Here is a 23,528-nt window from a genome sequence, read left to right as displayed (position 1 = left end):
AGAAGTGGCTTTCATATAAAGCTTTCTCTATTAAAACAGTATCTTTGTGTTGGCTGCACCATGTTCTCCTCCCAGCAATATCCCTGTAATGCTTCAGTGTGGCATCATGAACGTGGCTGTGCACAAAGTGTAGAAGAACTTCAAATCAGGCTGGTATAATGGAATTCTTTTTTTAAATAAATTGCATCAGTGTGGTTAGTTGATTCAGAGCAAGTGTGCATTTTAATTTTTAATTTTTCAGTTTCTCTGATTGAGAAATTAACAATGATGTGGGAGGCAGAGCCACATTTTACCATTCTCCACATCTGAACCACAGTACTTTTACCAGCCAATTTATCTATCCATGACCACACTCTCCCTGATAACAACCATAGGAAAATATTTAACATATTTCAAAATGTTATCTCTGTGAAAACAGATAATTGCTCCATTTTGCTTTAGAATGACAAATATCAGAGACATTTGTTTCCCATCCTTAAACTTACCCCCTCAAGGCTTTTTGACTGAAATGTTTTCATGCTATTCACATAACCTGCTTTTTTTTTCATTGTTATCATAATCCTTTATATGAAAAAAGATGTTTGTTATTGGCAATATTTATGTTAAATGTTCACCAAGTTTTATATATATATAAAATTTATATTTTATATAAAATATATATTTTATATATTTTATATATATAAAATATAATTATATATATATTTATATATTTAAAAACATGTCATACCTACATATTAGAAAGGCAGGCTGTATACATACTGTGTCTAGGGGTTACAAATCTGGATGTACCAAGGAGCCTGGAAGTCACTTCCTAGCTATGTTCCAAAAAGTCTGTATGATTTGGGGCAAATAATTTAGTTCCTTTGGACCTTGTCTCCCTGTCAGTAAACTGGGAATAACAATGCTTTCCTACCTAACAAGGATATATATGTTTGTCATTCCATTGTGATTGGGTCATACCTGTCTCTAGATTGATGCTGGCATGTTTTGCTCTGTGTGAGGTTTGGCTAAATCAGGAATGAAGCTAAGTCATACAGCTTGAAGAATGTATTTTTTCCCTGAAGGGTAGAGACAGGTAGAAGTAATCTGCTGTAGGTTTTAACACTCTGAGCCAAAAGGAAAAGAACTTCAGGAAGAAGCAAAAAGTAGAAGCTGAGAAATTCCTGCTCTATAACCCTATACCTGCACCATCAGCTCAGGAACAAAGGAAATGGAAATGTGACTGAAGGTGCAAAAAATAAAACCAAATCTTGGCTTTCAGTTCCATCAGGCCCTGAGCCTACTGCCTCCCTGTGACGTGCTGCTAGGTGAGCATGCTGGTTGTAATGGTGATGGCTTGGAGTGACAGGTGATGATCCTCAAGGTCCTTTCCAACCCAAACCATTCTATGATTCTGTGAATATTTACTGAACAACCCCAGCTCTCTCAGCCTGTCTCTCTAGGAGAGGTGCTCCAACCCTCTGAGCGTTTTTGTGGCCTCCTCTGGACTCGTTCCAGTGGGTCCACATCCTTCCTGTGCTGGAAGCCCTCGAGCTGGGTACAGCTCTCCAGGTGGGTTCCCACAAGAGTGGAGTAAAGGGGAATCCCCTCCCTTGCCCTGCTGCTTTGGATGCAGCCCAAAATGCCACAGGCTTTCTGGGCTGCCAGCACACATTGATGGCTGATGTCCAGCCCCTCCTCCACCAGCACCCCCAAATCCCTCCCAGGGCTGCTCTCAATCCATTCCCTGCCCAGCCTGTATTTGTGCTTGGGATTGCCCTGGCCCACAGGCAGGGCCTTGCACTTGGCCTTGCTGAGCTCCCTGAGGTTTGCAGTGCCTCAAGGCCTCGAGCCTCTCCCACCTCTCAAGGTCCCTCCTCCCCTGCAGCGTGCTGATCCCATCACACAGCTTGGGGCCATCCCCAAACAAACCTGCTGAGAATGAGCTCTGTCTCACCAACCACGCTGCCAAAAAAGGTGTAAATCAGAGCTGGTCCCAGTGTGACCCTTGAGGAGTGTCACTTGTCCTGCTGTCCACTCAGACATTGAGCCATTGACCAGCTCTGAGTGCAACCACTTATCCACTAAGTGTCCCACCCACCAAACCCATCTCTCTCCAATTTTAACACAAGGATGTCATGCAGGCCAGTGTCAAATGCTTTCACAGGTCCAGGTAGATGATGTCAGTGGCTTTTTATCATCCACCACTGCTGTAACCCCATCCTAGAAGGTCACCCAATTTGTCAGGCATAAGATTTGCCCCTAATGAAGCCACACTGGCTGTCACCAATCACCTCCTTAGCTTCCATGTGCCTTTGCATGGCTTCTAGGAGGATATGCTCCAGGATCTTGCCAGGCATGAAGGTGAGACTGAGCGGCATGTATTTCTTTGGGTATTCCTTATTTCCCTCTGTAAAAAAGGGGGTTATGTTTCCTCTTTTCTTAATTCCATCAGGGTGTCAGCTTTCCTAACCTGATCCTGTCTGCTTAATTTTTCTGTGCTCCTCCCAGGCTACCTGCTTCCACCTTCTTCCCTTCTTTTTGTGTTTGAGTTTGTCCAGGAGTTCCTTGTTCATCCATGCAGGCCTCCTGGTGATTTGCCTGACTTCCTCTTTCTTGGGATGTATCACTCCTGGGCTTGGAGCTGATCTGGAGCTTTCTTGGGCCCCTTTGCCCTCCAGGGCTTTATCCCCTGGGACTCTGCCAAGCAGGTGCCTGAAAAGGCCAAAGGCTGCTGCAGTCAGGGGTGATGAGCTTGCTGTGTGCCCTCCTCGCTGTCCTGAGATCCTCAAACTCATTTATGGTCCTGAAAGCCAAGGCTGCCCTTGGGCTTCACATTCCCCACCAGCCCCTCCTTGTTGGTGAGAACAAGGCCCACACTGCACCTCTCCTCCTTGGCTCCTCTATCACATGGAGACAGAAGTTATCATCAAAGGATTCCAGGAACCTCTTGGATTGCTTATGTCCTGCTGTGGTTGAAGCCCCCCTGAGGACCAGGAGTTGTGAATGTGAGGCTGTTGCTCTCTCTTTGTAGATGTCTCATCTGCTCAGTCTTCCTGGTGGGGTGGCCTGTTCAGATTTCTTTCTGACACCACTCAGATTGTGAAACTAAGTTATCATCAAAAAATTCCAGGAAACCTCTTGGATTGCTTATGTCCTGCTGTGGTTGAAGCCCCCCCTGAGGACCAGGAGTTGTGAATGTGAGGCTGTTGCTCTCTGTCTGTAGATGTCTCATCTGCTTTCTCTTCCTGGTGGGGTGGCCTGTTCAGATTTCTTTCTGACAGCACTCAGATTGTGAAACTCAGATATGGCCATTCAGCTGAGGAAGCTTTTGACAAAAAATGTTTTTACAAAGCTACAAAGCTCCTATACATCTAACTTGCCCATGCTGCTGGCCTGACTTCTGTAGCTCATGAAAGGAGGGAGGCACCCATCTTTAATACAAGTCACCTGCACTGTTTTGAAGACTTTTGTTAAAGGATAAATATTTGCTCTTTTAAGAAAACCTGTAAAGTTTCTTTCACATCTAATGCATCATGACTTGTGTGCTTATACTTGTATTCAGTGCTGTCATTCAGCACTGACAATACTGCAACTCCACAGAATTGCAGGACTTCTCATGCTTGGGAAAAGACAGAAAGAAGTGGAGCCAGACTTCCTGGCATTCAGCAGCCCTTGGCATTTCTATCTTATCAAGACTGGTTTTCAAGGTACAAAATTCTAGGCAATAAGGTTTGAAATGGCCAAGCTAAATGTATGTAAGGCTATCCAGGAGCATTTGGAAAGACAGGAACTGCCACCACATGGACTTGAGCTCCAAGAAAAGCTTTTGAGAGCTCTGGATGCCCCAAGAGCTCAGGACCACTTCAGTCCTGCTGAGGAGGAGTCAAAGCTCCAGCCCACTCACACCACTGGAGGAAATTGTTCTATTACAGAAATGACCTTTTGCAAAACGTGTTTAGTAGAACTGATTAATAATAATAACAACATAAAAAGCACACGCCCAATAGCAAGAGGTGTGAATGAGTTATTGTAGTTGGATTGGTTATTATATTTTAATATGTCTATTTTATAGGATTACTTGTATTTTCAATGCCCAAAAGGTGAACACATAAGGTAGACTGCTGTTGGCAAGCATTTTATTCAGTAGCATCCCTAAGCTTGGGAAGATTGGGAATATTGATTGAAACTATGGCCAAAAAACCACTATTTTCCCAGGATTTTTATCACCTTCTGGGGGACAGTGTAAAGGGTTGGCATTGATTTTTAAAGCCTTGAATATTGGGCATTATCTACCTGAAATGTGAACTGTGATATGCCACAAACACCCAAAGTAGCATTTTTCACTAGGTGATGATGGGTCATATAATCTCCTATGGAAGACACTTTGTCCCTGAAACTGAATTCTTTTGACAATCCCAAAGAGCCAAATATGTCCCCAGTGAACACATGATAGAACTATCTACTTCTTCAGGCTTTTGCCACAGTTTTGTATTTGATATTTTGTAATTTGGTGCCTAATCACATGTCACTCACCCAACTGCAGAAGCTCTGCATGCAGGGTTACATATTCAGATACAGCAAAGTGAACCTCACCATGAAATGAAGTTTTTGAAGGGGCAAAAAGGTTTTAAGTTATCCAATGCCCATTGCTGCACAGTTGGATTTGGGTGCCTTTGCAACTAGACTTTGCTTAAACCCCCAAAAGTACACATGAGATTTCAAAAGAAGAAAAATACTGTTTTGTTTCAAAATATAATAGTGTATTAAAGATTATTTTCCTTCTGAGACTAAGAGGACATGTTGCTGCTGTAGCCTAAGGGCATTCAAAGGTGTCTGAATAATGGAGGTTCTATAGTGTTTGTGTAATGTCCAAACTAACAACAGGAACTTGAGAAAAAATATGGTCAATTCAGGACTGTATAAACCCCATAACTCTGCCACCTGTCAGAAGCCATATAATTTTGAAAAAGTTTTTTAGCAATAGTGTCACATGGCAAGGATAACTCGGGTAAAGAAAAATGGCTGAAATTTCCCTATGGGATATAGACTACGGATATAGCAAAGTATCAAAAATACATTTGGAAGCACAGATCATTACAGCAACAGATTTTACTCAGATCTAGCTAGAATTACATATTGGAGCTTGTTTTCTTGACTGACCATAAAATTAAGAAGGACTTTTCAGAGGTCTGGCACTGATGGAAGGATGTGGGCAGAAGAAACTGTGCTGGAACAACCTAAAGCAGCATTTTCCCCCCAAATTATTAATGCACTTGCAAGCACCAGGCTGCAATTCCCCTGGTGCATGTGGCTACAGATGTGGCTATGAGGGGAAAAAATTAACATTCTCTTGCTTTCTCTCTCATGCATAGAGCTGTGCAGGGCAAGGAGAGAGCTAGGAGGACTGGGAGAGTATGGAAAGAGAGGCAGTCAGCAGTAACAAAGCTCCAAAAACTGTATGAATAAGAGAGTAAGAGAGAGAGGAGAAGATAATAGCTAAATGGATAAGAAGAAACTGGTATAAAAACCAGAGGAAGAGATGAAAGAAAAGAGGTTGAATAACAACTAAACAAAAGAGTGAGAATACGTGTACACCTGTGGGGTTAGAGACTACATTCATATGTACAGCTTTGTAATTGAATGATGAATGCAAGCTTTCTATTAAAAAATACAAAGAAATGGAAATTTTAATAGTATAGGTTCAGGCTCAATATAAATCAGGCTGGAAGCAGAAGGAGCTGGATATGTCTGTGAAAGACAGGGATTTTTTTAACCTCTAAGTGTAAATATTTTCTTTGTAGGAGTATTGAGCTAAATCTTGGTTGAACTCTTTTCTGACTGTAAAGTTGGTTTCTACAGCCAGCCTAATAGTGGGACTTTGTGTACAATCATCAGGATTAAATGTTATATTGAAGGTAGAAAGGAAATTTTTTTCTTCCTTTTGTCCATTACCCAGCCCTGTTGCTCTCAGTGAGGCAGAAATGGCAGCAGCCATAAACCCATTATCTGTCCTACCATGATCACTGAGGTTGAGATGTGGTTTCTTCTTGGGGTGACAGATGGAAAAAGGAGACATAAAAGATGAAACCAACACAGAGAAAGAATAAAATCAGGTACGTTTAGGGCTCTTGATAACCTCTCTGGGCTGTGATGTGCATCATCCTAATAGACATGCTTAATCCACTGCCAGCTCTGCATGTGCTGTGAATAGTGGGGAAGAAATGTGATGGGAGAGTCTCCTGCTCCCATGGGCTCTGCTTTCTCTGACACTTAAGGCAACACAGGGAAGTAAGGAGGGAACAAATCCAGGGCACAGATTTTTCTAGAATCTTTGACTTTGGAGGAATGGTTTACATGGCTTTAGATTAGTACAAATTAGGTTGTCTTGCTCCTATCCATTCTTGAGCTAGGGAGACAGAGGAGATCAGGGTTAGTATCACCCCTAGGGAATTTCAAGAGCGAGTTGAATTTACAAACAAGTCAGATGAGAATGGAAAACACAGACTTTGTTACCAAAAGGGTCATAATATAAAAACCCCAGCTCAATTCATGCAGAGATAACAAAGTGATCCTGGAAATGGTAACCATCCTATTGGCTGCTCCTCTAATCCCATATTTTGACGCCATGATTGTTTAGATCAGGGCTGTAACTGAGCCCATAAGCAACACAACACTTGAATAACGACATATATCAATTATTTGGTCTGGTCTCCTAGACCATGAGCTTGGACTATGGTGTGTGAGTGGGGAAAGGGAATGCCCATGATGCCTTGTTATTTTAATTTAATCCTAATTACCAGCAAAGCATTAAGCAGAAAGTTATGATGGACCACCCTGCAGAGATCTAAACACCTGTCAAAACTCACAGCACATTTTTCAGCAGCTTTTTTACTAAGAGAGGGGGAAAAGAAAATAGTCAATAACTTGTCAATGAGCTGAACCTCAAGGAGTTGCAATGAGCCCAGTGAAGAGGATTTTGATGCTTCAGGATAGAGGGAAAATTAATCACACAAACCTTGGGAGAAGAGGTTACAAGAAGTCCAACAGGGTTGGGAAAGGAAAAAACAAGAAAGAAAGAAACCTGATTAAAATCTTGAGAAGTCACCTAGAACTGACAGAATGCTTAAGATTACTTCTCAAGATTTTAATCAGGTTTCTTTAAATGTAACATGCCATTACAAGGCGTTGGTTTTGGAGCAAGAAAGGCTGTTTATGCCTCCTGCCGCAACGAGAGAGCACAGAAAAAGCCCTGACACCTGCACCCCGTTCCTCTGTCACTGAGGCTGCTGGACGAGGAAAAGTCCCGCAAGGATGCTCGCCTCCTTCCCAAGGGGAAAACTGCGTCCGTTTCAAACTTTGAAACTTTGAAAACTTCAGCCGCGCGTCCCGCACCTCCGCGCGGCCAGGGATGCTCCAAGGGCCCAAAGGCACGGCAGTCCCCCCGTCCTGTCCCCCCCGAACCCCGTGGCGGTCCCTGTGGGTGGGAGCAGCCCGCGGTACTTACGCGCGGGCGGGCGCGGGCAGCGCTCCGTGCGCGGGCGGCGGGCAGCGCAGCGCTCCGTGCGTGCAGGCGCAGCGCAGCGGGCAGCGCCCGCCCGCCGGCACCGCCAGCAGCAGCAGCGGCAGCGGCAGCAGCAGCCAGGGCACCATGGCCGGCCCCGCTCGCCTCTCGCTCGCCTCCGCTCGCCCGCAGCCCCCGGGATGCGCCCCCGCCTCCTCCGCCCGCCTCCGCCCGCCCCGGGGCGGGAGCGCCGCCCGCCCGCCCGCCCGCGGGGATGGGGATGGGGATGGGGATGGGGATGCCGCGCTCCGGCCCCCGGGGAACAGCCTTCCTTCCGCGGCTGCTCTACCTGGGAAAGTTGACTGCAAAGCCTACAGGTGGCTGGCAGAAGGTTTCCGTGGATTTTCAGAAGTTCTGGTCCCCACGGTCCTGCCTAGAAGGGACCACAAGCGATGCTGCCCGTTCCTAGGGGAAAACTCAACCCCTCAGTGCCCCACTTCCTAGTGGGAAAGCTGTGAGAAGGTGTGGGCCCTGCAAGCACCCATTTATCTGGCTGTGAAAGCCTTTGAGAGTTCGTGCCTGGGGGAAAATGTGCCTCATTTCCCTTAAGGGGGTAAATGCTTTTACAGCATCCTCGTTGGAGAATGGAAGGGGTTGGGATACAAATGTCCGTGTCAAACGCTCTTTACAGCTCCACTCACCCTCGCTGTATCCCTGGTGAAGGATTGTGATTTGCCTGCTGGGTGATGGGAGAGGCATCTCTGAGTGCGTGACTTGTTACTTTATGATCAATTATAGCCTTTGTGTGGAAGCAGCAATCATGTTCTCAGCACTACTTCTCTTCACAAAGGTCCATCCATTTTGTAAAGGACTGATTTCCACGTAACTAGCATTTTTCTGCTGTTGTTATTATTGTTTATTGCTACAACTGTAGCTTTGAGAATCTAGAAAGAATCTAGTTGGAAGCTAGTTAGAAATCAGGACCTTATTTATGGCGAGTGATGGAGCAAGCCACCAAAAAGATAATCGTTCCCCAGAGGAGGCTTTGTAAAATAAGGGTATGGGTACATCATCCTATCCCTCTCCTCCAGTGTATCCAGGAAAAGTCAGAGTCTAGGAGGGAATGATCCAGCACCACATGGGATTTGCCTGACAACAATTCTTCCAACTTTAAAATCATGGAATCAAATGATAAGGCCTTATACATTTCAGGTATGAAATGTAAGACAGGAAGGAGGCATGAGATATGTGTGGTTCGGGGCATCCCTGTGCTCTCAGCAGGGACTGAGTCGTGGGGAATAGTTGGCAACTGCTAAGAACTTCCCTGGACTGGCCTCAACAGCATGACCTGTGTTCATCTGGACCAGGAGCTTGAACCAAATCTTGCACAGGAGTGTAGGGTGGCAAAGCCCTGCTTTGCTGTCCCTTCCCAGAGTCCTACCTTCCACTCAAACCTTCTTCCTTCAGTGTCATTTGCTCCACTTGAGCTGATAGTGACATTAGCTTTTATCCTGACCTTGCAATGGTTATGAGGTGGCTCCCTCACTTTATTCTGCTGTGCTTGGCACACCCTTTTATCCAACTCTACAGCAGGGTTATTCTGATGGATGGTCTACCTAATTCCAGCTAGCATGTGCCTTTGTATTGATCTCTCCTCCTCCTTCCCCCACCTCCCCATCATCTTTGAAATCAAAGAAAGTGATGGGGCTGTGAAATTACGGGATCAACTGAACTGTGCCAGCTGGCAGTTGTGGGATAACATTGTGCCCTTGTGAGGACCTGTAATTGCCTTGAGATCTGTCTGTGTGGCACTGCTGACCCTTTCCTGGTGCTCAGCTGCCAGTGTTGAACAGAACCAGGTTTCTGGCTTCCTGCAGCTTGGTTTCCTATGGCAGGAATAATCAGTGAGGAAAAATCTGGTTATACTCTTGCATTATTTACATGTGCCCACATACATTGATTTGGGGACGAGACTGTCAGAGGGCAAGCAAGAAAGTCCCATCTCCAGACTTCTTCTGCTAAGTCACTGGGTCCCAAGGAGGAGCTTGGTTACTGACTGATTGCACGTGCACTTGATGTGAAGAAGCAAACTCCCTTCTGCTGGACAGTTTTCCTGTCCACAGAATACTCCAAATCCAACAAAATGAAAAGGAATTTGTTTGACAAGCCATCCTGGAAGAGCATGAGGCAGCAGCATGGCTGAGTGACACCTGCTGTCACTCTTTGCCTGGCAGCTGTCATTCCTTGCCCCCATTATCCCCAACATTTGATGGTTTGCAGCATTTCCCTGATGCTCAGATGCCTTTGAGGATATTTTTAATGAGGGTGTTAGAACAGTGTGTGGTGTTTGAGGGCATGACTGCTTTTCTCAGCAGAGTCCCTGCCAGGAGAAGTGGCACTGCTCTGTCTGGGAGACAAGGCACTGTGAGTGGCCTCTGGGACCTTCAGGGCTTGCTGTTGGCTTGTGATGCTGAATTCTAGGGACAGACTGGCCTTGCTGAGAGGGAACCATTTTGGGCAAGGTGGTTTTGTGTGCTGCAGCTGTAGGGGAGCTGGTTAGCTCAAGGTGGTTTGGTTATGAGCTGCCCTCCCAACATAGCCCAGGCTGCAGGGGGATTTCTCTGTCCTTACCTTCTTCTCTTTTGCCTTCTGCATTTTGACCTCCAAGTAAAGTACTGGTGCCTGTGAGGTGGTTTGTAACTTAAGGCTCACTGAGAGCTGGGTTTGTGCTGATATCAAGATATGTCAAATCTCTGAGCCTCCCTCCTGCGCCTTCAGCAAGTTTGGCAGAGCACCACAACTAGCTGCATAATTATAAATCTTGTATTTATAATATATTTGTCATTATGCTCATGTGTGTAAGAATATATAGCTTGTGATCAAATGCAAAAGCCATTTAATAATCTGAAACAAACATACTTAATTGCATTCAACCCACTTTTACCCCCTGAAAGTAACCCCTGAAACTGAGAAATGTTACCCATATATATTAAAATATTTTTATGTCAATTTTTTTCCACATACCTAAATTAGAACTGTAAGCAAAAAACTTTATTTCTGATGGAAAGACATGATCATTAATCATGCTGTGTGCACATCTGTTGCTGAGTTAATATCTATTCAAGATGAAGCAGTAATTATCTGTAGTATAGACATATATTCATGTAGAGGTGTTTAGGTGTTTAACCTAAACTGACAGATTCAGCAGTAACAGCAGTTTATACATGAAGGAGCCTTCTACAGCTCTGTAACTACTACAAAACTACTACAAAGAGCTTCACATCTACATTCTTATATGGATATATAACCATAATGAATGGTAATTTTATAGTTCAAGGGATCATCTTTATTCTGGCAGTACTTCAGTGGGAGCTTGAGTTCGATGGGTTGAAGATTCACTGAAGTTACAGGAAATTAAAGATATGCCTGATGTTATTCTTCTGCTCAAGTGCTGGCAGAGGCAGGGATTGCTTTATACATGTTGGAGAGCTCTCCTGAATCCTTGCCCCAAGGCCACTGTGCAGAAGTGTACGTGAGCCCTTCTGCACAGAGGAATTGCAGGATTGATAACAGCTGCCAGAGCTGCAGCTGTAGGTTGTAGGTTTGCTCTGCACAGGCAAAAAATGCAAACAGGAAAACCCCCGAGTCCTCACTCCTTTGGATCTGCCACTGACCTGAAATGTGGGGTTGATGGAGTTAGGACTGGCAGATCTGGCTTGGAGGAGCTGGTGCAAAGTTTCTCACTCAGGGCTGCAACCTGTCACCCCACTTTGTCCAGGAGCAACCCAGAACCTGCAGTCATTGTAGACCCACTTTAGGCCAGTTATTCTAATTTACTGTCTTTCTTTCTCTTTCCCCATTTATTAACCTCAACATGCCTTTTTGCAGCTCCTCAGAGAAGTGGTGCCAGTGGAATATTCCTGTGTAGAAAAAATTGCTTCTGAGATACAGAACACAGCTAATTACAGTGCTACGATTAGCTGAATGCCCTTAACAGAGTCCAAGGGGGGAAATCATAGTGCAGCATCTGCTGTAACATATGCTTTTCTAGTTTCCAGAAGATAACAGTGAGCATGTAGGCTGCCATGGACTGTGCTTTCTGCCTGAAAAGCAGAGCAGCCTGCAGATGCTCCAGGATTTTTTCTACCCGGCCTCTGTTAGAGACAGTTGATGCTGCATACATCTGTCAGCAGGAATGATGGGGTTTTTTTTTGGCTTTAGTCTCCCACATGCAGACAGACTCATGAAGATGCAATGGTGATTCAGATCCCATTGTTCCTGAGTGCACATTTCATCCTAAGGGCAGGTGTCACACCAGGAGCAGCACAGAGGTGACAGGCAGCATGGCACATTGCAGGAGCTCCTGCTTGCTGCTTTCTGTGTGAGGTGTTTTCCTTTCACGGTGGTACTGGAAAGATGAAGTGCTTTTCTGTGTATTGTTTAGTGAACTAAACCTAAAGTGGCTCATTATTTTCTATCCTATAGATTAACTTGGCCAGAATAGTTGATATAACCCTGCTAATACACCGCTCAATGTGCTGAGCTGTGTTAATTACTGTTGCATTAGAGCTGAAAATGATTGAGCCAGCTTAGTCAAGTACTGCTTCCCATTTAACACAAACCTTCAGCCCCTTTCCATTACTTGAATTTTTTATCACATTTTTAACATTTCACTGTCTTTTGCTTTAACCAGGCCCAGAACTACAAAAAGAAACACATCTTGGTAAAGATGCTGTTAAAAATCTTGGTAAAGATGCTGTTAAAAATACGTCACTACAGTCACAAAGCAGCAACTAGTAAGTAATTTTGGACCACATCCATCCTCCTGAGCACTGATTAATAGGAGAGTTTGTTTACAGAAAGTGGGTCTCTATTATTTAGCCAATTACTTAATGATCGACCCTTCCCAGTTTGTCTGGCAGCATTGAGCTATGATTTGTGGCAATTCCTGACCAAAAAGATACTAAAATTTTTGGAAAGAGCTTTGGCCAGGGTATAAAAATCAGTGATTTGCCTCCAGTAAAGGCTGGAGGAAGGATGCTGAGAGAGAAAGATGCCACTGGCTCGTCCGTAAGCAGTTGGAAAATAATCTGCATCTGGTCAGGTCTCTGTAGAATTGTTACTGTGCCCCAGGACTTCACTGTGTGTGCTTTCAGGGTAATGCCAGAGCTGTTGGTTCTTCATGAACATGATGACAGGAGTAGTGCTTGAGTCTCTGTGAATTAGAGGACTGTGACCATTTTGTGGAACTGATGTCACACCATCCTGCTGTGGAGGCTGTGAGTGCACTGGGGAGTTAACCCTGGGCTCTCAGCAGTGGGACCAGCACTGCAGGGGAGGGTAAATGAGCCGAGTCAGGGGAGTGGGAGTTTTCCCACTTGGGCCCTGGGATTAGTTCTCTGACTGACCCAGTTAAGTCTGGCTTATCTGTAGCTGTGTGTGAGCTACACTTACAGGTGTTAAGTGAGGCCAGTGGGGCTCCTCGTCTGCACCAGCATTTGAGTGCCTGAGAGGGGCACTGAATGGAAAAGACAGGCTGTGAATTCATACAGGGAGTTACACAGCAAAGCCTGAGGGCTGGGTAAGCTTTGAAGTAGGGTGAGTTGTAAGCTTAATTCACTGGATGACAAACCCCCTGGTCTTTGATCCAGTAATCTGTGTGTCATTTGGATGATAAATCCAATAATTAGGTACAGTGTAGTCTTACAGTTCCCCTTCCTAAGACTTTCTTTCACCTTTTTATTTATTTTTTTGTCTGTTATCTCAAAATGTCAAAAGAGGTGCAGCCTTTTGCAAAGAGGTCCAGGCCATTCACAATGAGGTCTGAGCCTGATTCCTCTCTCACTTTTAGCACATATTATGCACTGATTTAAAGACTATTTTAAAATAAATTAAAGCCATCGTGAGAAATGAAGGGAGCCCTGCTCTTCTGGGTTGTGTTTGATGCTTACCTTGTTGAATTCAGGAAGAAGGCATTATTAAAGACATAAAAGCTGTCTCTGTATCAGGAGCTTAAAAACACTCCAAGGGAAACAAAATCTGGTGTGCTTAGCTGCTGTAATTTAAAAGCCAAATTCTGCTCATGTTTGCAATGGCATAAATTTGAATTTGATTGAACTCTGGATTAACATTGCTGCAAATGAGACCAAAGTGTGACTTCCAAAGTTCATGAGGTAAGAAGGAGTTTTGCAACCAACCTTGTTAATCTTACATATGTAAGCTCTGTGCTGTGGGATGCCACCTTGGACAAAAATACCTGTGGCACATTTGATCTCTTTTTAATGATCCTAGTCAGAATGGGTATTTTTAATTCTATCAGCAGATGTGGCCAGATTGGTAAAATTCCACTAGATTACACTTTACCATTCCCATGATATTGGTATACTGAGTGAAAAAAATAATGGCATGCTGCCTAGATCCTGAGATTTTGGTTCAAGTATTTCATGGACTTTCAGGTTCAAAAGGGCTGCAATTACATCGAGTTTCGATTACTACATAAGGCAGGCCAGCTTGTGAGATTCTGACAGTGCAGAGATGGATAGGGGACAGTCTAAAAAGACTGCAGTGATTTCCATAATTAAATATTGGTTTAATAGTCAATACAAGTTCATTAGATAAAAATGATAGCTCACATACTGTTAATAAAAATCAGAAATGCCTGTACAATATTGATCTAAAAAATATTTTTTTTTGTAATAGTATGAAATGGTTTGGAAAGCAGTTAATATTCCTGTTTTTCCTGGGAGTTCATTAAAGTAGAAATTCTTGAGTTGGACAAAGATATGTAAACTTAGAATGGAGAATAATCCAATTCTTGGTGTTAATTTCAAAAAGTAGTTGTGTTATCCATCTTCAGCTTTTTCACTTTCTCACCTCTTCCACTGACATCCAAGAGGGTTACATTATTTCAAGGTCAATATTTCCAAGGGTGATCCTCTCCAAGGGAGCAGGACCTTGTGTAATTGGCCATCAGTCAGAAAATGCATTAATAATGATAAAACATGGAATGACTTCTGCTTGCCCTTATATAACTTACAAAGCATACAGTTCTTTTTTCCCCCAACTCAATGTCAAATTAATAGAGTTTGTCAGCTGTTTAGGCGATGGGCTAGAGCAGATATTATGTTTTTGGAGGAGATGTGTGTGTGTTGCATTGTCAGGCCAGAATCCAGAAAGATTAATGCTTTCAACTGTCTTGACAATCAGATTATCTCCCTGAATATACAGTGCCCAGTAGCCCTAAAGAAAGACTATTTTGTAAAACCTTTTAATGATTACTGGCAGAAATTCAAGAAAAAGGCATTTTGATTTACACCAACATGAAGTGAGATTGGAATCAAGATCTAAATGATAGGCACTTTTGGTTAGCCTCATATGCCTCTTTTTTTCTGTTGATTTATTTCTTTTTTTCTCTTCAGTAATGTTTCACTGGTGTGGATAAGGAGTCAGTGCAATGCTTGGGAAGAGCCCCAGGAGATGATTGACCCCAACTCTTTAATTTCCTACCTGGGCTTAGCTGTGTTGTGTTTTTGCAGAAGTCAATAGTATCACCTGAGTTTGAAAACCTGGGACTGACACCAAAATTCCCTACCTACCTATTGCCTATCCAACCACTTCAGCAGCAGCACCTATCTCCAAGGTGTGGTCTGTAAGCTTCTTGTAAAGCTCATGGAAGGAGTGAGACCCCTCCAAAAAAGTGATCCCAAGCCATGCAAACTGTACAAAGATCCATCCAGGGTAAGCCAGGGAGCTCTGGGCAGAGGCATGAACATGGAGCCCAGCTCAGCCTGGAGCTGGGTTACTGGGGGCAAACACCTGCATCCATTCAGGATGCAGAGCTGCAAAGCACCACACCTATCATTTGGGAGGAGGAAATCCTTGCAAACTCATCCTTGGCTTTTAAAGAGCTTCCACAAAGGGAAGAAATGCTGCTGCCTGTAAGGGGAAGGGAGCCTGGGTTTGGTGTCTTTCCTGCTCAAAGGCAGCTTGGATTTGTGCCTCCCATCTTCCAGCAGCTCTTGTTGGGGATTGAGCACCTGTAAGCTGCTGCCTGGAGTAAAGGAAGGTAAGAGGTGGTTTTTCTTATGTTTTATAGTTTGCTATAACTTTTGCTTACTTTTCTCTTTTTTTTCCTCTACAATTTCTGATTCAGATTAGCTGAGAGATCTTTGCTGCTGTGGCTTTGTTGTGTTTCTCTGTTGTGCACTGTTATTGCTAATATCCTTCTGAGATGTGTGCTTTGCCAGCTGTCTCTGGAACATTTCTCCACTTGATTTCTCCTCAGGACACACTCTGGTTCTCCCACTGAGCTTAGCCTAGTGTGGGTGAAAGGAAGTGTTTTGTCAGGCTCACCAGGGCCAGTCTTGTTTGAATACCAGCCCAAGGAGACTAAAATTGAATCCTCAGATGGTGGCTTGCATCACCAGAGTCCAATGATGTGGGGAAGGGCCACAGTTGACATCTTAGTGCAGTGCTTCTGTTACTTACCTGTTTGGATTTGGAGCAATTATCTACTTCTATATGTCAGTTTGGGATGTGCCACTGTCCTTCTTGAGCTCTGTTCCCCCATGTACAACCTCTCAGCTGTGTGTTCCCTGATGTGCTTCAGATCCCATCCCTTGGCCTCCTCTGAGCTTCCTGCTCCCCCCAAAGGCATTTGGGCCAGCCAGCCTTGGCACACTTCAGCTCTCTCCAGTGCCACCACTCCTGCCCTGGCCCTTCCAGCCTGAGGTTCCCAGAGGAGCAGGTCCTTGAGGCTCATGGAGCTCTCCCTGTATGTTCACTGCCTGGCTAGCAGGTACTGCTACCCTGAGACACATAGGGCACTTGAGTTTTCCTCCCCATTTCCAGCTCCCCCACAGCATCCTTTCCTACTTATTTCAGTGCTAGTTTGCTCTGTTCACACTCTCCTGCATCCCCACACCAGCCCAAGCAGCCCAAGGTGTGGCCAGCTGTGGGTTTGGTGCTGCCCTGTTGTGCCTTTTGCTGGCTCCCCCGAGCACAGATGAAGCCTGGGTGTGAAGGGGAGCTGGAAGGAGCTCTGCCTTAGGCAGCCAGCAGAAGCTGCATGCCCAGATCACACAGCAAGCACCCTTTGGCTAAACTCTCCTGGCTCCACCTCGTTCCTTTTGGCTCAGAGTGAGTGTGGGATTGTGTGCTTGGCTGCCAGAAGAGAGCATTTTCCAGATAAAATGAAGAAGAACATGGGTGGGATAAATATCAGAAAGATGTTTAATGGATCTGCCCCTACTTTCCTTTTTCTCAGTGTGCTGTGTGCCTTTCCCAAGGGCAGGCCAGCCAAAGGATCCTAATCTTTGCCATCATGAGGGCACTCCTTGGTGTAGCTGCTGAGAATGGGGCCAGGTTGTATCAGTGGGGGATGTCAGTTGCTTTAAGCCTCCACTTCAGCTGCTTTGGGGTCATATAAATGAGAACAGGGTGCACTTCTTGTGAGCTCATATATAATTGCTGCAGCTCCACGGAGGAAATTTGTTCAGCACATCTCTTGGTTGTGAAAAATGTAGAGGTCAAGATAGTCCTTTTTCACACCTTTCCTCATTACTTTTTGATGTGTGTCTTGTTTAGATGAGCAGCTGAGAAACTTAAAAAAGATAAGCAAATATTCTCTTTTAAAAAAAGAGGTTTTTTGTTTTGACCTTTATTACATAAATATTTAATTGATTACCAGATCCTAAAAGATGGAGGGAACTTCAATGCTCCTTATGTGTCCATGAAACCTTTGTACAGATTTGTATTCTTCTAAGGGGAGTAAGAGGGTCAGAATGGAAAATAAAGCAAACATTTTAATTTGTGATAAATAAAAACTAAAGCAGATGAGTGATTTTTAATTATATTCTTTTTAAATTTGTGAGCATGTGTGGAGAGTGAAGTACTTGTAACAACAAGGAGTTATTTGCCTTTTTTTTTTATTAGTCTCTGATGTCAGGATGCCTTTCAGTTATTGAAATTGCATGGGTGTGAGCAATCTCATTAAAAGCAATTTGAGCAAAATCATAGGATTGAAGTTAGTTGTATGATCAATCCCACTGAGTTTAAGGGCATGAATGGTGAAGGTACCCATGGATCCTCTTGTCCTGAAAAGCTCTTGTAAAGAGGTAAATACTTGCTGAAGCTGCCATGGGAGGCAGGTGTATATCCCATCCTCCATCTCTCCAGATGAAGCAGTGAAACCCAACTTTTATAACCCAGTCCATTTGTCTAAGTCCAATCACTCCAAGTTCATGCAGATGTGACAGGTAGGAAATTGTTCCAGGGTGTAGTTGTACATCAGTCTTTAGATGTGACTTTACTTCTATATAATAACTGATGCAATTTAGGTGTGCAAAAGAAAACTGAATTATGGATGGCCCAGGAAACTGCATTTTTGGGAGAGCACTGGTTTAATGAACCAGCTTGGTGCCAACCCAGATCTAACCAGATTGTCTTCGTGCCAAAGTCAAGGCAGATGGCTTGTGAAAAATGGCTTGCAGAATGGAAAAGAACAGCAGGAAGTTTTCACTGGTTTGGAAAGCATCAGTCTTGATTCAGAAATTGTGTTCCAGAAGAAAAGCACAAGCTGCTTGGGAAACAAAGATATGTCTGAGGCTTTCCTGTCCCCTCTGCCCCTGGCTTGGGATGTCATGGGAGAGCTGCACCCAGCACAGGAGGTTCAAATGTGGCATTATTTCACTTGTTCCACATACCAAAAGTGCAAAGGGAAGTCACCTCTGTCACCTCCCAAATCAGGCAGACCCAACCTGATCCATTTCCCTGGGGACCCTTTCATGGAAGAGCACAGTTAGTGTGGGTGACAGGTCATTGCAGAGGGCAGGGTGGCCAGGTCTGTGAGATATCTGGAGTGTGGAGCTCCTCATGCATCCAGTCATGGTCTGACTGAGGGATGAGTGGTGAGAGGCACAGCTCATTGTCTCTGAAATCAAAAGCACTTGGATCAGGCTAAGATGTATCTGAAATGGAAAATCTTTTGAAATCCCATAACACTTATAGTCCATCCAAATGAAAATTAGCTCTAAGTTCAATCCTTAATTACCCCTGCTCTTTCTTTGCTCATTAACACTAAAGCTGTTCACAAATGTCCTTACTCAATGTGGCTTGAGGCCAGCCTTTAGATATGTTTGACATTGAAAAGAGTGAGAAATGCACAGGGCAGAAACATGGAGATGTGATTTAAAATATAAGTAATTACCAAGAACCTGCACCATTCCCCGTCACCCTGCTGCCATTCAAATCAGCACTCACAAAACTGAGCAGGGATTCCATTTCCATAGCTTAAACATCCACGTGTTCCTAAAAACAGGACTTCCCACTGTGGAGCTACTATTTCCACAATGCTGTTGGGATAAATACAACATCATCAATACCTAAATAGATGGGAAAACAATAGAAAAGTTTTACATAGTGATTTCATATTTAGCACTTTCCAGTCCTTCAAGCATCCCTGTTCACAGGCCAGTGTCACTGAAAGTTATCATCACAATGGATGATGAGGGAGTTGGCTTCCAACATGAGGAGTTCAAGTTGTATTTTAGTCCCTGGCCCTTCATTATTTTTCAGGGGTAAATAGTGATTTCTGTGTGAGCTGGTACTTTGGGTTCTCAGCTCTGCTCCTGCAGGCTCAGATGTGATGCAACAAGGAGCACATCCACAGCTGGATCTGCTGCAGCCCTTTCAAGCCTCCAAAGTAGCCCATTGATTCACCTGGCTGTCATATCCTCAATTTCCCTGATTGTTATATTAAGAACATGTGTTCTTAATGTTTAATATTAAACATTAGATATCTCTAATAATTAGGTGTTTAGATATCTCTAATCGTTTCCCGCCTAGTAGGCCAGGTGCTTAAATACCAACTCAAAGACATTGATATTTGTGTTTCTGCACAGGAGAAACATCTCCTGATGCAAAGGAAACTTGCCCAAATGAATTAAAGCATCAACCAACTCTGTTTGTTTGTCTCCAGTGCTAGCTGCTCACAAGCTCTCCTGTGTCTGTACATCTGCATTTTCTGTAGGGACTGATTCTGCACCTCAGCATCCTCAGTGAGTTTTCTTCATGCTTTCCACTGAAATACTTTGGAGTCAAAGCACAAGTGAGATCACTCCTATATGCTGTGAGGTCATGTTACTACTCTTGCAGTAAGAAAAACCCAACACAGTGATCTTGAGAAAACATTTATGATATATATAAGTTTAAATGCATCTAAATCCATTCTGTTTTCTGCTATGAGGAAGTTGTGATTTTTTTTTGGTCTCCTTGACTTGATTTTTTTCCATTTGTTTTCAGATCTTGTCATAATACAAAAGTTGCAAATTAAGGCACAAGTTTTACAGTTTTGCCTTTTCAGATTTTTTTTTTTGTGCATAGAGACCCCACAGTGTAATGTGCCTTAATTAATGGAAAGCAAGAATGGATTGCATAAACTCCCAGTGAATATTGTCTTAGCAAATTAAATCTGATTTAATGCTTTAAGCCGAAGACATATTTGCATAGCTAATGAAACTGATTAACTTGGAATTAATTTGCAATGTTTAGTCATAAGGCTTAAAATGAAAGTGATGTTAGTAATGTGTTGATTATTATTAATACTCAAGATAATCAGGCTTGCTAGATGATTAAATGTAAATACATAGTAAAAAAATTGGTTCAGGTTAATAAACAATTTCAAATAGGAAAATGCCCCATGATGATAAAGTGAAATGAAGGAGTGTTAATTGTACAAGCAGAAGTTAAGATGGCTCGAGTTCCCTCCTGCCTGCTGGAAGTGGGTGAAAAGCTGCTTCTTTTTAGCTTCCCTGTGGTTTGATAATGATTTCTTTGTGGTTTGTGTTACACTTTGTGCCCAGGAACACTCAGTATGGGCCATGGACCTGGCGTACCCGAGTGCTGTACAAACAGATCTCGGGGAGCTCAGGGCAGCGTGGGCAGCAGCTGATGGGTGGAGGAGATGCTCTGTGTGCATGGACAGCAGGGACCTTGGTTTGCCAGAAGCTTCATTGCAGCTGTGATTTTTTTTCCCCCCCTTAGTTCTGCCAGCTTTGTAGGAAAGTTTTGCAAGGAGGACAATGTAAAGGCTTTCAGAGATCTATAGGAAAATCCCCCTTAAGATAAGGTATCTGTTGGACAAAGCATGGAAATGCATGCTTAAAAATGAAGTGGTGGTTGTGCTAAGAGGTGGCACTGCTGACTTGTAAGGATGCAGAGGTTACTGGTCCCTTTGCATAAAATTGGCTATTTAAATAGGAGTTTTCTCTGTGCTTTGAATCTTCCTAGTGTGAGAGTCAGATCAGAGGTGACTAGACAATTTCTTCACTTGGTTACACTAATGTAAATACCAGCTAAATGGATGTACAAATTTGTTTTCATACAGCTGTGAGCAGAATTTGACCCAGAGAATCGTCCTTTGACCCCACATTAGCACACACTTATGCTTTGTCTATGAATTAGGTGGAAGAAGTATAAATCAAATCAACTTTTGCTCATCAAGAAGAAGAGCTGCTATTCTGTTTGAGTTCTCTCAGGCTGGAGTGTCCACAGAGCTTATAAAGGTCAAAGCCAACATTGGGGGATGGCAAATATCCTCTTCTGGGTCTGCTAAACTTGCCAGTTTGGACCAGTTGACTATTGTGGCCAATGCTGGAGTCAGTGTGAAAGATCATGTGAGCTTTCCTCACCCACTTCACTGGGAAGTCTGTAGTAAGTTTTACCTAAACCTAAAGTTCAAAGTAATGGTCTTATGACCATTTTAGTTTCAGAAGGGGCTGTGGGAACTTGCAGCAGAAGGGAACAACAAGCACGTGGTGATGCACACATGGTGGTTGTTGGCAGCAGAGGAGCAGATGGAAAGTGCAAAATGACCTGTTCCATGTCCCATTGCATCTCCTCATCATGTCTCTTTTCACTTCAGTGGCTGGGTCTCATCCCTCTGGGACTCTCTCCTTCCCAGTGTCTGAAGATGTGTGTGGTATTAATTTTTTGTTTTCCTTTCTATTTTGCTCTCCTTCCTTCATACCACTAGATTTTGGTTCAGATCATTTTGACTCCTCAAGATGAAGTTTTGCAATGCCTGTGGCGTATAATCCTATCTCTGTTATGGCTGGTGGAGTCTTGGTAGCCACAAGAAAAAAAGCTAAATTTAACTAAGCTGAGAAACCCTTCCTGCACAGTATCACAGTGTGCTGCCACTCATTCTGATATCTCAGGGGGCCTTCCCAACAGGATATCATCCCTAATTCCACAAAATTCTTTGGATCCCCAGCTGTCAGTAGTTAAACAGCATAAACATGAGTTTTCTAGGTTGAACAGTAATGTTGTGCAGCTCTGTAACTTAGCAGGAGTTTGGTTACATTGACATCAAACAATGCTTGCTCCCTAAATCACTTCTTGCTCCCCAGATCACTTTTTAGAGATGACAGCTCTGTTCTCCTGGGTGATGTGAGTGCATTCATGGGATGTTTTGGGAACTGATGCTTGTGTTTGCTGTGGAATTTTATGCAAGTGAAGAGTGACTCAGAGGTGCATAAGGACAGGGAGATGTGTCCTGGTGTGAAGGCAGATGACCCAGATTGTGTGGCTCTGCCAGAAGTTTCTGCATGGTCATCTTGGAGTCTGCCAGCTGAATCCTTCCTCTCCACCTTTGTACCATCAACTTCAGGGGTTTCATGTTATGATTTTAAAGAAGCTGCCATGATGACAGCCTGGCCTCTGGCTGGATGTTCTAGGTCCTGCTGTAATGAAATAATATGGATTTCATACATCATTCACAAGCTTCTCTGTGTCCAGGGAGCCCTGGATGGGCAGCATGTGTGGTAGCCTTGTTCCATGGAAAGGTATCAGGTTTGTAAATATTGTCCAAGTGCTGCCACAATATAACCCACATGTGCACACCTGTATGCAGCTCACAAGGGCTGCCCAGATTTTCTTGTTACAGCAAAAATTGAAAGGAATTGTAGTGAAAACCACTTAATTCAGGGCAGAGTCAGACCCATTGTGAGGTTCAAGATGTTGTCATATTCAGGATAGTTCTGTACACTGATAATGTTATTAGGAAAAAAACCTCTATTGCCTCCTTTACTGTATAAAATATCTAACCTTGCACTGTGTATAATGCATGAGAACAATGTTTATAACACAACTTTTCTGCTCATAATGTAATAGTGTTCTTGGTCAGCATCCCTTGATGTTTTACAACCAAATTGTAAGTCTATTTAAATGATTTAGTGCACCACAGCCTGGTTAGTAAGCACAGGTAAACAAGTTCTCTGGGAAGATTTAAACTGTAAGGACAGTCACTATAAAGTCTATCAGAAATTCATTGCACTTCACAGATGGAACAGATAAAAAAAAGTCCTTAACTGCAGACAGCAGGGAAAGAAAATCCTAAATTATCGAGATGCAATGAAATCCTCTTGCAGGGTGCAAATTGTTGGAAAACATTTTTTATTGATTATTTAAAAGAGAAGATGAAAGTTGGTGGTGAGCTATTTTATAAATTTCCAGATGACCTGTCCCCAGTGGGTGGTTATGTTTGGGTGGACAGTGAAGGGGAACTTATTGTAATGACTTTTTGTGCTGCCAAAACCTGCCACCTATCTACAGACTGAGAAGTACCTGTTTTGATGGTCCCAAGCAGTTAAAAATCACATGTAGCTTTCATGCAAACCTGTCCACCATGAAGGAGAGTAAATGTCAGGATTTTTAATTTTGTTTCCTATTTGGCTTGTAGGGGTAGCTTTTTTCCTGCTCTCCCAACTTCTGTCTGTGACCTTGAGCATCAGATGCTTATTTTGTAGATGATGAGGTGAAAATCACATCAGCTATTGAAAGATTTGCCATTTAGTCAATCAAGATGACAACACTAAATTGAAAAGGAGCAACAACAACCACAGTTACTGGCTGTGAGCATGGACTAGAAAATTTAGAGCTAGTGATAGTTTTCAGAGCTGTGAGGTGCCAACAAAGTGCAGAAAAGCAGGACAGAGCCAGCAGAGAGGCTCAGAGCTGGAGGGAAGGAGCATCTGTGAAATGGCTG

The sequence above is a fragment of the Agelaius tricolor genome, unplaced genomic scaffold, assembly GCF_023055355.1.
Source record: "Agelaius tricolor isolate 1412-34295 unplaced genomic scaffold, bAgeTri1.0.p SCAF_1, whole genome shotgun sequence".
Lineage (NCBI taxonomy): Eukaryota > Metazoa > Chordata > Aves > Passeriformes > Icteridae > Agelaius > Agelaius tricolor.
Note: the sequence above shows the minus strand (reverse complement) of the source record.